Genomic DNA, 10,002 nt, shown 5'->3' on the forward strand with positions numbered 1-10,002 from the left:
ACCCACCTGAGAACCCCTTTCACCCTACCAGCAGAGGATGCCCCATAGTTTGAGAACCAGTGTCGTAGGCCATGTCATTTTCTTAGTACGACAGCAAGGTTTGTACTGCAATAAATATATATACAAAATCAAATGCAAATCACCTTGTAAATATGTGCACCATCTTCAGGAAGCATGGAGATTCGATTCCTCCTTTTTTTGAAAAATAATGCCAATGTTTCTCTCCAGTTAACAGCCCACTAACAAAATCACAGGAATGTGTGCTTTAAAACAATTTCTAAGAAGATGATTCTTAGTAGAAAATCATTAATTTGAGAGAAGCACTGGCATTTTCGTGCGTTGAACTAAAAGAAGAATTTCTCCCCCTGTTTACTGAGGCAATGTGCCATTTTCAGAAAAGAACGTTGATTTTTAAGAATGCGGTTTTGTTAGCAGGTCATTAGTTATGGAGAAAGATATACATCCCGCAGCACATTGTAATGTTTATTCCGGTGCCTAATCAATGGATATCTGGCACAAAGATATTCAATTTTACATCTGTTTTTGACATCGAATATATCATTGTGATTGGTAGTTTGTAAATATTTGTATCCAATATATATTGACACAGGACATAACATAAGTTGAAAGCATCTGTACATTTGGTGAAGTACGATATAAATTGATAGGATTGCTGAGGTTTGGAAATAATATTTTACCCTATGCGTAAAACATTAATTAATGCAAAACTGACTAGTTTGGCTAGTGCAAATTATAACTTGAATACCAACGATGCCATGCAAATTTCAATCAGAGTTTTCCAGTTTGTCAAGATTAACATGTCTCCACTGTATCATGCAAGAATGTACTAAACCACATTAATCAAATAGTTTTCAGTCAGGACACCAGTCTGTCAAAAAAAACAAAATTGCTTAATAGAATTTGAAGTTCCAACTCTTCATGTGACATTTGTAATTATTAATATTTGGTTAGTTTGCTTTGGGTACTTTTGCCAAGAGTTCAACCAACTGAAAACAAGTAGCAACCGGCCAATTAGGCAATCATTTAGTGCATGCGACTGCTGTTGAGTGCAAAGTGATTTTATCTATCCTTCATTATATGGTGTAAGTAAACATAGTTCTCATAATTTTTCAGCCATAATCATAAAAGTTTATATTCTGTCAGAAAATAAGCCAGCACTGGGTTAAGAATTATGTGCATGTAAGCCTTTGACCTACTGTACTGATGGAAATTTATTCCCACACAGTTCACAATTTAAAAACTTTTAATTTAACATCAACGAATGTTTGGTTTGCTTTGTGGTAATTACTGTATACTATTAATAATCGGTTATGTCTGAGAAGTGTTCTGTTATTGAACAGATTATTGATACTCATACCAGGCAAAATTCAATCATTTATGGCTTCTGTTCAATGAATATTTGCTACAGTGCTTGTCTGGTTTCACATGAATAGGATATTTGAGTTGACACTTGTTTACAAAGCTGAAGTAAAACATTTTTAAAAGACTGTTTCATTGTCATTCGAATTGTGTGTCATCAAGTGCCCGTGTGTTTATTGTGGGTCATCAGATGCCCGTGTGTTTATTGTGGGTCATCAGATGCCCATGTGTTTATTGTGGGTCATCAGATGCCCGTGTGTTTATTGTGGGTCATCAGATGCCTGTGTATTTATTGTGGGTCATCAAGTGCCCATGTGTTTATTGTGGGTCATCAGATGCCCATGTGTTTATTATGGGTCATCAAGTGCCCATGTGTTTATTGTGGGTCATCAGATGCCCATGTATATATTGTGGGTCATCAAGTGCCCATGTGTTTATTGTGGGTCATCAGATGCCCGTGTGTTTATTGTGGGTCATCAGATGCCTGTGTGTTTATTGTGGGTCATCAGATGCCCGTGTATATATTGTGGGTCATCAGATGCCCGTGTGTTTATTGTGTGTCATCAGATGCCCGTGTGTTTATTGTGGGTCATCAGATGCCCGTGTGTTTAGTGTGTGTCATCAGATGCCCATGTGGTTTATAGTGTGTCATCAAGTGCCCATGTGTTTATTGTGGGTCATCAGATGCCCGTGTGATTATTGTGGGTCATCAGATGCCCGCGTGTTTATTGTGTGTCATCAGATGCCCATGTGGTTTATAGTGTGTCATCAAGTGCCCATGTGTTTATTGTGGGTCATCAGATGCCCGTGTGTTTATTGTGGGCCATCATCCGCCCGCGTGTTTATTGTGTGTCATCAAGTGCCCATGTGTTTATTGTGGGTCATCAGATGCCCGTGTATTTATTGTGGGTCATCATATGCCCATGTGTTTATTGTGTGTCATCAGATGCCCGTGTGTTTATTGTGGGTCATCAGATGCCCGTGTGTTTATTGCGGGTCATCAGATGCCCGTGTGTTTATTGTGGGTCATCAGATGCCCGTGTGTTTATTGTGGGTCATCAGATGCCCGTGTGTTTATTGTGGGTCATCAGATGCCCGTGTGTTTATTGTGGGTCATCAGATGCCCATGTGGTTTATAGTGGGTCATCAAGTGCCCATGTGTTTATTGTGGGTCATCAGATGCCCGTGTGTTTATTGTGGGTCATCAGATGCCCATGTGGTTTATAGTGGGCCATCAAGTGCCCATGTGTTTATAGTGGGCCATCAAGTGCCCATGTGTTTATTGTGGGTCATCAGATGCCCGTGTGGTTATTGTGGGTCATCAGATGCCCGCGTGTTTATTGTGGGTCATCAGATGCCCGTGTGTTTATTGTGGGTCATCAGATGCCCGTGTGTTTACTGTGAGTCATCAGATGCCCGCGTGTTTATTGTGGGTCATCAGATGCCCGTGTGTTTATTGTGGGTCATCAGATGCCCATGTGTTTATTGTGGGTCATCAGATGCCCGTGTGTTTAATGTGGGTCATCAGATGCCCGTGTGTTTATTGTGGGTCATCAGATGCCCGCGTGTTTATTGTGGGTCATCAGATGCCCATGTGTTTATTGTGGGTCATCAGATGCCCGTGTGTTTATTGTGGGTCATCAGATGCCCGTGTGTTTATTGTGGGTCATCAGATGCCCGTGTATTTATTGTGGATCTTACTGAGCAAAGCTGCTGGTGACAAATGCTGCAGGCAAACTCACCTGACCTTTTCAGCTTGAAGCTGCACTCTCCCTCACAGTGCAGAGGTTCACTGTTTTCCTCTTTCATATTTATGCCAAGGAAAATGAAGTACATGACTTCATAGAATCATAGGCGTGAATTTTAAAACCCAAAAATGCGTGGGTTGGGGTCGGGTCAGATGATAAAACGTTAAGGGTGAAAAATTCAATTTAATAGCGCCAGCCGTTAGCACCCGAGAAGGACGCTAACAGGCCATTAAGTGCTTACCGGCCGAGCGCGCGCTGTCAGCACCTCCTGGGAACTTGAGTGGAGGTGTAGCGGTGGCGTTAACAATTAACACTGTGCCTTGTAGTGCCACCCACTGGGTGACATCAATGAGTGTGCAACGGAGGCTAATGAAGCTCTAGTGGGGGCTGTGGAAAGAAGATGGCAGGAGTTCCATCTTCAGGGTGGTTCTAGACCACTGCCATCGATATTTAAAATGATTTGGAGGGAGATAGCAGAGCAAAGCCGCTGCCTCAGACACTGTGATCAGGATTGGCACACAGTGCTGAAAGAAATTTAATGATCTGATGAGGGCCGTCAGAGTGAGTACAATTTTAATTCATGCACTCCTTCATTACTTCAATTATAAATCTGACACACTATTTTTTCTCATGCTGTTGGTACCTTTCAGCGCTCTGTGAGTTGCTTCCTAAAATGCATAACACATAGGTAGGCTTAGTTTGCAACCCTATTTGCCATGATTGATCTTTACACATTATTAAGATTGCTTTCTGAGATCTCATAAGATGGCTCCCCACATCAATGTTCTCCTGATGAACCACGTGCAACAACAAACAGAGGACTCTATTACATGGGCCCTCTTGTAACCATTCCCATTTTCATCTTTGCAGGCAAAGAAGTCTCATAATCGCCATGAGCAGGTGCAGACAGGCAGCGGTCCACCACAGACCCTGCCACTCACCAACATTGAGGAAAGAGTGGTAGGCCTCATCTGCATCACTGGTCGGGCAGCTGGGGGTGCTGACCCCCGCTCGGATACCGAGGGTAAGTCCTGCATACTCCCTGGGCTGGGTTGGGGCAATGTCCTGCAGTGCCTCTGGACTAGATATAATGGAATAGCGGCGGTCCTTCAAATGAGCCTGTGCTATGCAACCTTCCTCATGTCATCATGCCCCCTCCCCTGCTGCTAACCGCTTGTCTGTTGCTTTCTACTTCCAGATGACCAGTCACAGGCACGGCATCCCTCAAGGGACCACTTCACGTCAGGCCATCGTCGGGAGGAGGAGGAAGAGGAGGATACCGATGAGCCGACTCCGACGCAGCATCAATCGACCCCTGTTCCACCATCGGCACTCAGCTCCTCTGAAAACGATGTGACGTTCTCGGGGTTCCAGGAATCCAATGCTCCAGGGACCAGTGGCGTACAGTGACACAGTGCTAGAGTTGAATCCCATAGGCAATCTCTCCGGCAAAGTCAGTCTGCTGACAGACAGGGAAATGTGGAACTGGACATGGTGGGAATGTCCAGGGAGAGCATCCAGATCAGCTGTCAGCTCCTTGATGTCTTGGGTAGAATTCCCGCGAGCATTGACAGTCTGAAAGTGACCATTACGGAGATAGGGTCGCAGATTGTCTGTGCGAGCCATGATACCAGCAAGGCCATCACTGCCCACACGAGTCTGGTGGCCTCCAGCAGTGACACTGGAGTCCCAGAGAGTGTGGTGTGAGCCAGCAGAATATAGTGCATCACGGGCAGAAGCTCTTCTTCAGCTTGGGCAGGTGATGCAGTCCATGCCTGCCTCCATACTCTCTGCATTCCCCACAGTCACACGGGGAAGTAACGGTTCCGAAGCAGGCCAGCAAGGTGCTCCGGTTGCTAGGGACCAGCCCCGTTGGTGACTGAGTGGCTCCAGGTATAAGGGAAGAGGTGTCATTCCTCCAGATGACAGCATTCTGTCTCCCCCCACTCACTCGCCAGCCAAGCATCAGCGACAGTTGTCACCCAAACTACCTGTGACTGGCAATGCTGATGAAGAGGCTAGCTAGTCAGAAGTCAGGCCTTCCACACCTCAAACTTATCCAGTGCTTCCCCAGATGCTGTCTCTCCCCCCAACATAGCAGCGCTCTGGCAGCCTTACTGCACGTCTTCTTGGTACCACTTTGATTAGGAGCAGCAGGCAAGGAAGGTGATAAGGGAAAGGGGGTCAAAAGACGGTGGAAAAAAAATAGTGGGGCAGGAATTGAGGTTGCTGCATTATGTTGTTGATGCTAGATGCATCGTATGTTTTATGTTACAGTATTATTATGTTACAGTATCACACTGGATTATGTTCTAATAATGTTGTTGAATTATCACACTGCTGGATAGAGCTCATTTTATTTTATTGTATTTAAGTTTCACAATGAAGGTTACAAAGTTTACAATGTTACAATGTTCCATAATTTTTTTCTGTACCTTAACCATTTCTGTGTAGTGTCTCATTTGCAGAATAACAGGGAATAGTCAGCATGGTGGGATAGAGTGACCAGGGAACGGTCAAAAATGCCCTTCACTTTTCAAGCAAAACAGTCAATTATAAGCTGCCGAAGTAAACATAGAAACATAGAAACATAGAAAATAGGTGCAGGAGTAGGCCATTCAGCCCTTCTAGCCTGCACCGCCATTCAATGAGTTCATGGCTGAACATGCAACTTCAGTACCCCCTTCCTGCTTTCTCGCCATACCCCTTGATCCCCCGAGTAGTAAGGACTTCATCTAACTCCCTTTTGAATATATTTAGTGAATTGGCCTCAACTACGTTCTGTGGTAGAGAATTCCACAGCTTCACCACTCTCTGGGTGAAGAAGTTTCTCCTCATCTCGGTCCTAAATGGCTTACCCCTTATCCTTAGACTGTGACCCCTGGTTCTGGACTTCCCCAACATTGGGAACATTCTTCCTGCATCTAACCTGTCTAAACCCGTCAGAATTTTAAAAGTTTCTATGAGGTCCCCTCTCATTCTTCTGAACTCCAGTGAATACAAGCCCAGTTGATCCAGTCTTTCTTGATAGGTCAGTCCCACCATCCCGGGAATCAGTCTGGTGAATCTTCGCTGCACTCCCTCAATAGCAAGAATGTCCTTCCTCAAGTTAGGAGACCAAAACTGTACACAATACTCCAGGTGTGGCCTCACCAAGGCCCTGTACAACTGTAGCAACACCTCCCTGCCCCTGTACTCAAATCCCCTCGCTATGAAGGCCAACATGCCATTTGCTTTCTTAACCGCCTGCTGTACCTGCATGCCAACCTTCAATGACTGATGTACCATGACACCCAGGTCTCGTTGCACCTCCCCTTTTCCTAATCTGTCACCATTCAGATAATAGTCTGTCTCTCCGTTTTTACCATCAAAGTGGATAACCTCACATTTATCCACATTATACTTCATCTGCCATGCATTTGCCCACTCACCTAACCTATCCAAGTCACTCTGCAGCCTCACAGCATCCTCCTCGCAGCTCACACTGCCATCCTCATCACATTTAAAAAGTACTTGGATATGCACCTGAAGAGCCATAACCTGCAGGGTTACGGACCTAGAGCTGGAAAGTGGGATTGGACTGGATAGCCTCTTGTTGGCTGGCGTGGATACGAAGTGCCGAAATGGCCTCCTTCCATGCTGTAAACTTCTTCTATGATTCTACTGCTTTGGTGCTGTTAGCACCTGGTGTGCCCTGGGTCCATCTGGGTTTTCTGGGCGGGTTCTCGGGCGGACGCTAAATCGAGCGAAGTGCTCGAAAGTTCCGCCCGGGGCGCTAGCACAGCGATGCATGCCGATTTACGTCATAGCAACAGTCAAAACAATGGTGGGATGCAAAATCTTGTGCGCCTCGTTTCATGCCCCAAAAAATCATTTTTACGCCCCGCCGAGGCGCTAAATGGGGTGCAAATCAGCGACTGCTTTGGGGAGAAGGCAAGTACATTACAGCAATGCTTGTTTTTGCCTCGGACTCCAAGCTTGCCATCTTGTCTCGGATCGGACCCTACCTTCCCTCACATCAGACCCACCCCCACACAAAGATCCCCTGTGGTTGGGGATTGGAACCCCTCCCCACCCCGGGTCAGGGTTGAACGCACCCTCCCCCCATCCCCCGCCATGTTCACAGTTGCAGCAGCAGGCTCCCTACCTATGGCTGCAGCCTGCTCCGGAATGCTTCTGGGCGGTAACACGGCAAAGAAAAATACACATGCTGTGGAGTCAAAACTCCTCATAAGAACATAAGAAATAGGAGCAGGAGTAAGCCAAAGGGCCCCTCGAGCCTGCTCTGCCATTTAATACGATCATGGCCAATCCGATCATGGACTCAGCTCCACTTCCCCACCCGCTCCCCAAAACCTCTTATTCCCTTATCGTTTAAGAAACTGTCTATTTCTGTCTTAAATTTATTCAATGTCCCAGCTTCCACAGTTCTCCACACAGAACTCCACAGATCCACAACCCTCTGAGAGAAGAAATTTCTCCTCATCTCAGTTCTAAATGGACGGCCCCTTATTCTAAGAATATGCCCTCTAGTTCTAGTCTCCCCCACCAGTGGAAACATCCTCTCTACATTCACCTTGTCAAGCCCCCTCATAATCTTATACGTTTCGATAAGATCACCTCTCATTCTTCTGAATTCCAATGAGCAGAGGCTGAACCTACTCAACCTTTCCTCATAAGTCAACCCCATCATTTCTGGAATCAACCTTGTGGACCTTCTCTGAACTGCCTCCAAAGCAAGAATATCCTTTTGTAAATATGAAAACGAAAACTGCATGCAGTATTCCAGGTGTGGCTGTACAACTGTAACAAGACTTCCCTGCTTTTATACTCCATCCCCTTTGCAATAAAGGCCAATATTCCATTGGCCTTCCCGATCACTGTTGTACCTGCATACTAACCTTTTGTGTTTCATGCACAAGTAACCCCAGATCCCGCTGTACTGCAGCACTTTGCAATTTTCCTCCATTTAATAAATAACTTGCTCTTTGATTTTTTTCTGCCAAAGTGCATGACCTCACACTTTCCAACATTATACTCCATCTGCCAAATTTTTGCCCACTCACTTAGCCTGTCTATGTCCTTTGCAGATTTTTTGTGTCCTCCTCACACATTGCTTTTCCTCCCATCTTTGTATCGTCAGCAAACTTGGCTACGTTACACTCAGTCCCTTCTTCCAAGTCGTTAATATAGATTGTAAATAGTTGGGGTCCCAGTAGCGGCACCCCACTGGTTACTGATTACCAACCCAAGAATTAACCATTTATCCCTACTCTCTGTTTTCTGTTTGTTAGCTAATCCTCTATCCATGTTAATATATTACCCCCAACCCCGTGATCTTTTATCTTGTGCAGTAACCTTTTATGCGGGGAAAACTAGACTTCAAAATTCCGCACCCCAAACCTGTCAAGATCGGAGCCAATGAATCTTACAACACAGAAAGATCATCGTGCCTTTGCCAGCTCTTTGAGAGAGCTGTCCAATCTAGTCACTCACCCAGCCTTTAACCCTTCCAGTTAGTCCTCTTCAAGTATATGTCCAGTTACTTTTTGAAAGTTCCTATGGAATCTGATTGCACTACATTTTCAGGTAATGAATTCCAGATCTTAACAACTCTCTGTGTGAAGAAATGTCTGCTGATTTCCCCTCTAATTCTTTTGTCAATTATTTTAAATCTATGACCTCTTGTTACCAACCCTCTTGCTAGAGGAAATAGTTTCTCTCTACTTGCTCTATCAAAATCCTTTATAGCTCTATTAGGTTTCCCCTTGACATTCCTTGCTCTGAGGAGAACAATCCCAGGTTCTCCAATCTCTCCAGATAACTGAACTCCCTCATACCTGGTATCATCCTGGTAAACCTCCTCTGTACCCTCTCCAGGGTCTAGACATTCTTCCTAAAGTGTGGTGCCCAGAATTGAACACAATACTCCAGCTGAGGCCTAACCAGTGATTTGTATTCAGTGCTCCTATTTACAAAGCTAAAAATCCCACACCCTTTAACTGTCTTATCAACTTGTCCTGTTACCTTCAAAGATTTGTGAAGGTGCACTCCCAGGTCCCTCTGCTCTTGCACTCCCTTCAAATTAGTACCACTTAGATTATACTGCCTCTCCATGGTGCTCCTCCCAAAATGCACCACTACACACTTTTCCACATTAAATTGCATCTGCCATGTGCCTGCCCATTTCATCAGTCTGTCTCTGTCCTCCTGAAGTCTGCTACTATCCTGTTCACTATTTACTGAATTGCCAAGTTTTGTATCATCCATAAACTTCAAAATTGTATTCCATACACCCAGGTCCAGGTCATTTATATATAACAAGAAAAGCAATGGTCCTAATACTGACCTCTGGGGGGCCCCACTGCCTACTTGCCTCCAGTCAGAAAAATGTCCATTCTCCACTACTCTCTGCCTCCTATCCCTTATCCAATTTCCCAGTTACCAGTGTCCCTTTAATACCATGTGCTTCTATTTTCAGGCTAAGTCCATTATGTGGTACTTTATCAAATGTCTTTTGATAGTCCATATTACAACATCTACTGCACTACCTTCATCAGCCCTCTCCGTTACTTCATCAAAGAACTCAATCAACTTAGTCAGACACGATTTGCCTTTGACAAATTTATGCTGATTGTCCTTTATTAATCCATGCTTTTCCAAGTGAGAATTGATTATTGCCCTTGACAATGGTCTCTAATAGCTTTCTCACCACTGATGTTCGATTGATTGGCCTGTAGTTACCAGGTTTATGTCTCTCTCCTTTCTGGAACAGGGGTTTAACATTTGCAATCATTGCGACCTCTGGCACTACTTCCATATCCAAGGAGGATTGAAAGATTGTGGTCAAATCTCCATCGAAGTATCCTTGAAC

The 10,002-nt window shown here is 44.8% G+C and overlaps 1 long non-coding RNA gene across 1 annotated transcript in view; it reads left to right on the forward strand.

Moving 5' to 3' along the window:
- LOC139262104 (uncharacterized) overlaps window positions 1-4,708 on the forward strand; it is a 136,583-nt gene extending 131,875 nt beyond the window's left edge. The window contains exons 3-4 of the long non-coding RNA XR_011592897.1: window positions 3,999-4,152; window positions 4,327-4,708. This is a non-coding gene — a long non-coding RNA (uncharacterized lncRNA). The remainder of the gene's footprint in view (window positions 1-3,998; window positions 4,153-4,326) is intronic.
- The last annotated feature ends 5,294 nt before the right edge of the window (window positions 4,709-10,002 follow it).

Source organism: Pristiophorus japonicus, chromosome 4, assembly GCF_044704955.1.
Source record: "Pristiophorus japonicus isolate sPriJap1 chromosome 4, sPriJap1.hap1, whole genome shotgun sequence".
NCBI lineage: Eukaryota > Metazoa > Chordata > Chondrichthyes > Pristiophoridae > Pristiophorus > Pristiophorus japonicus.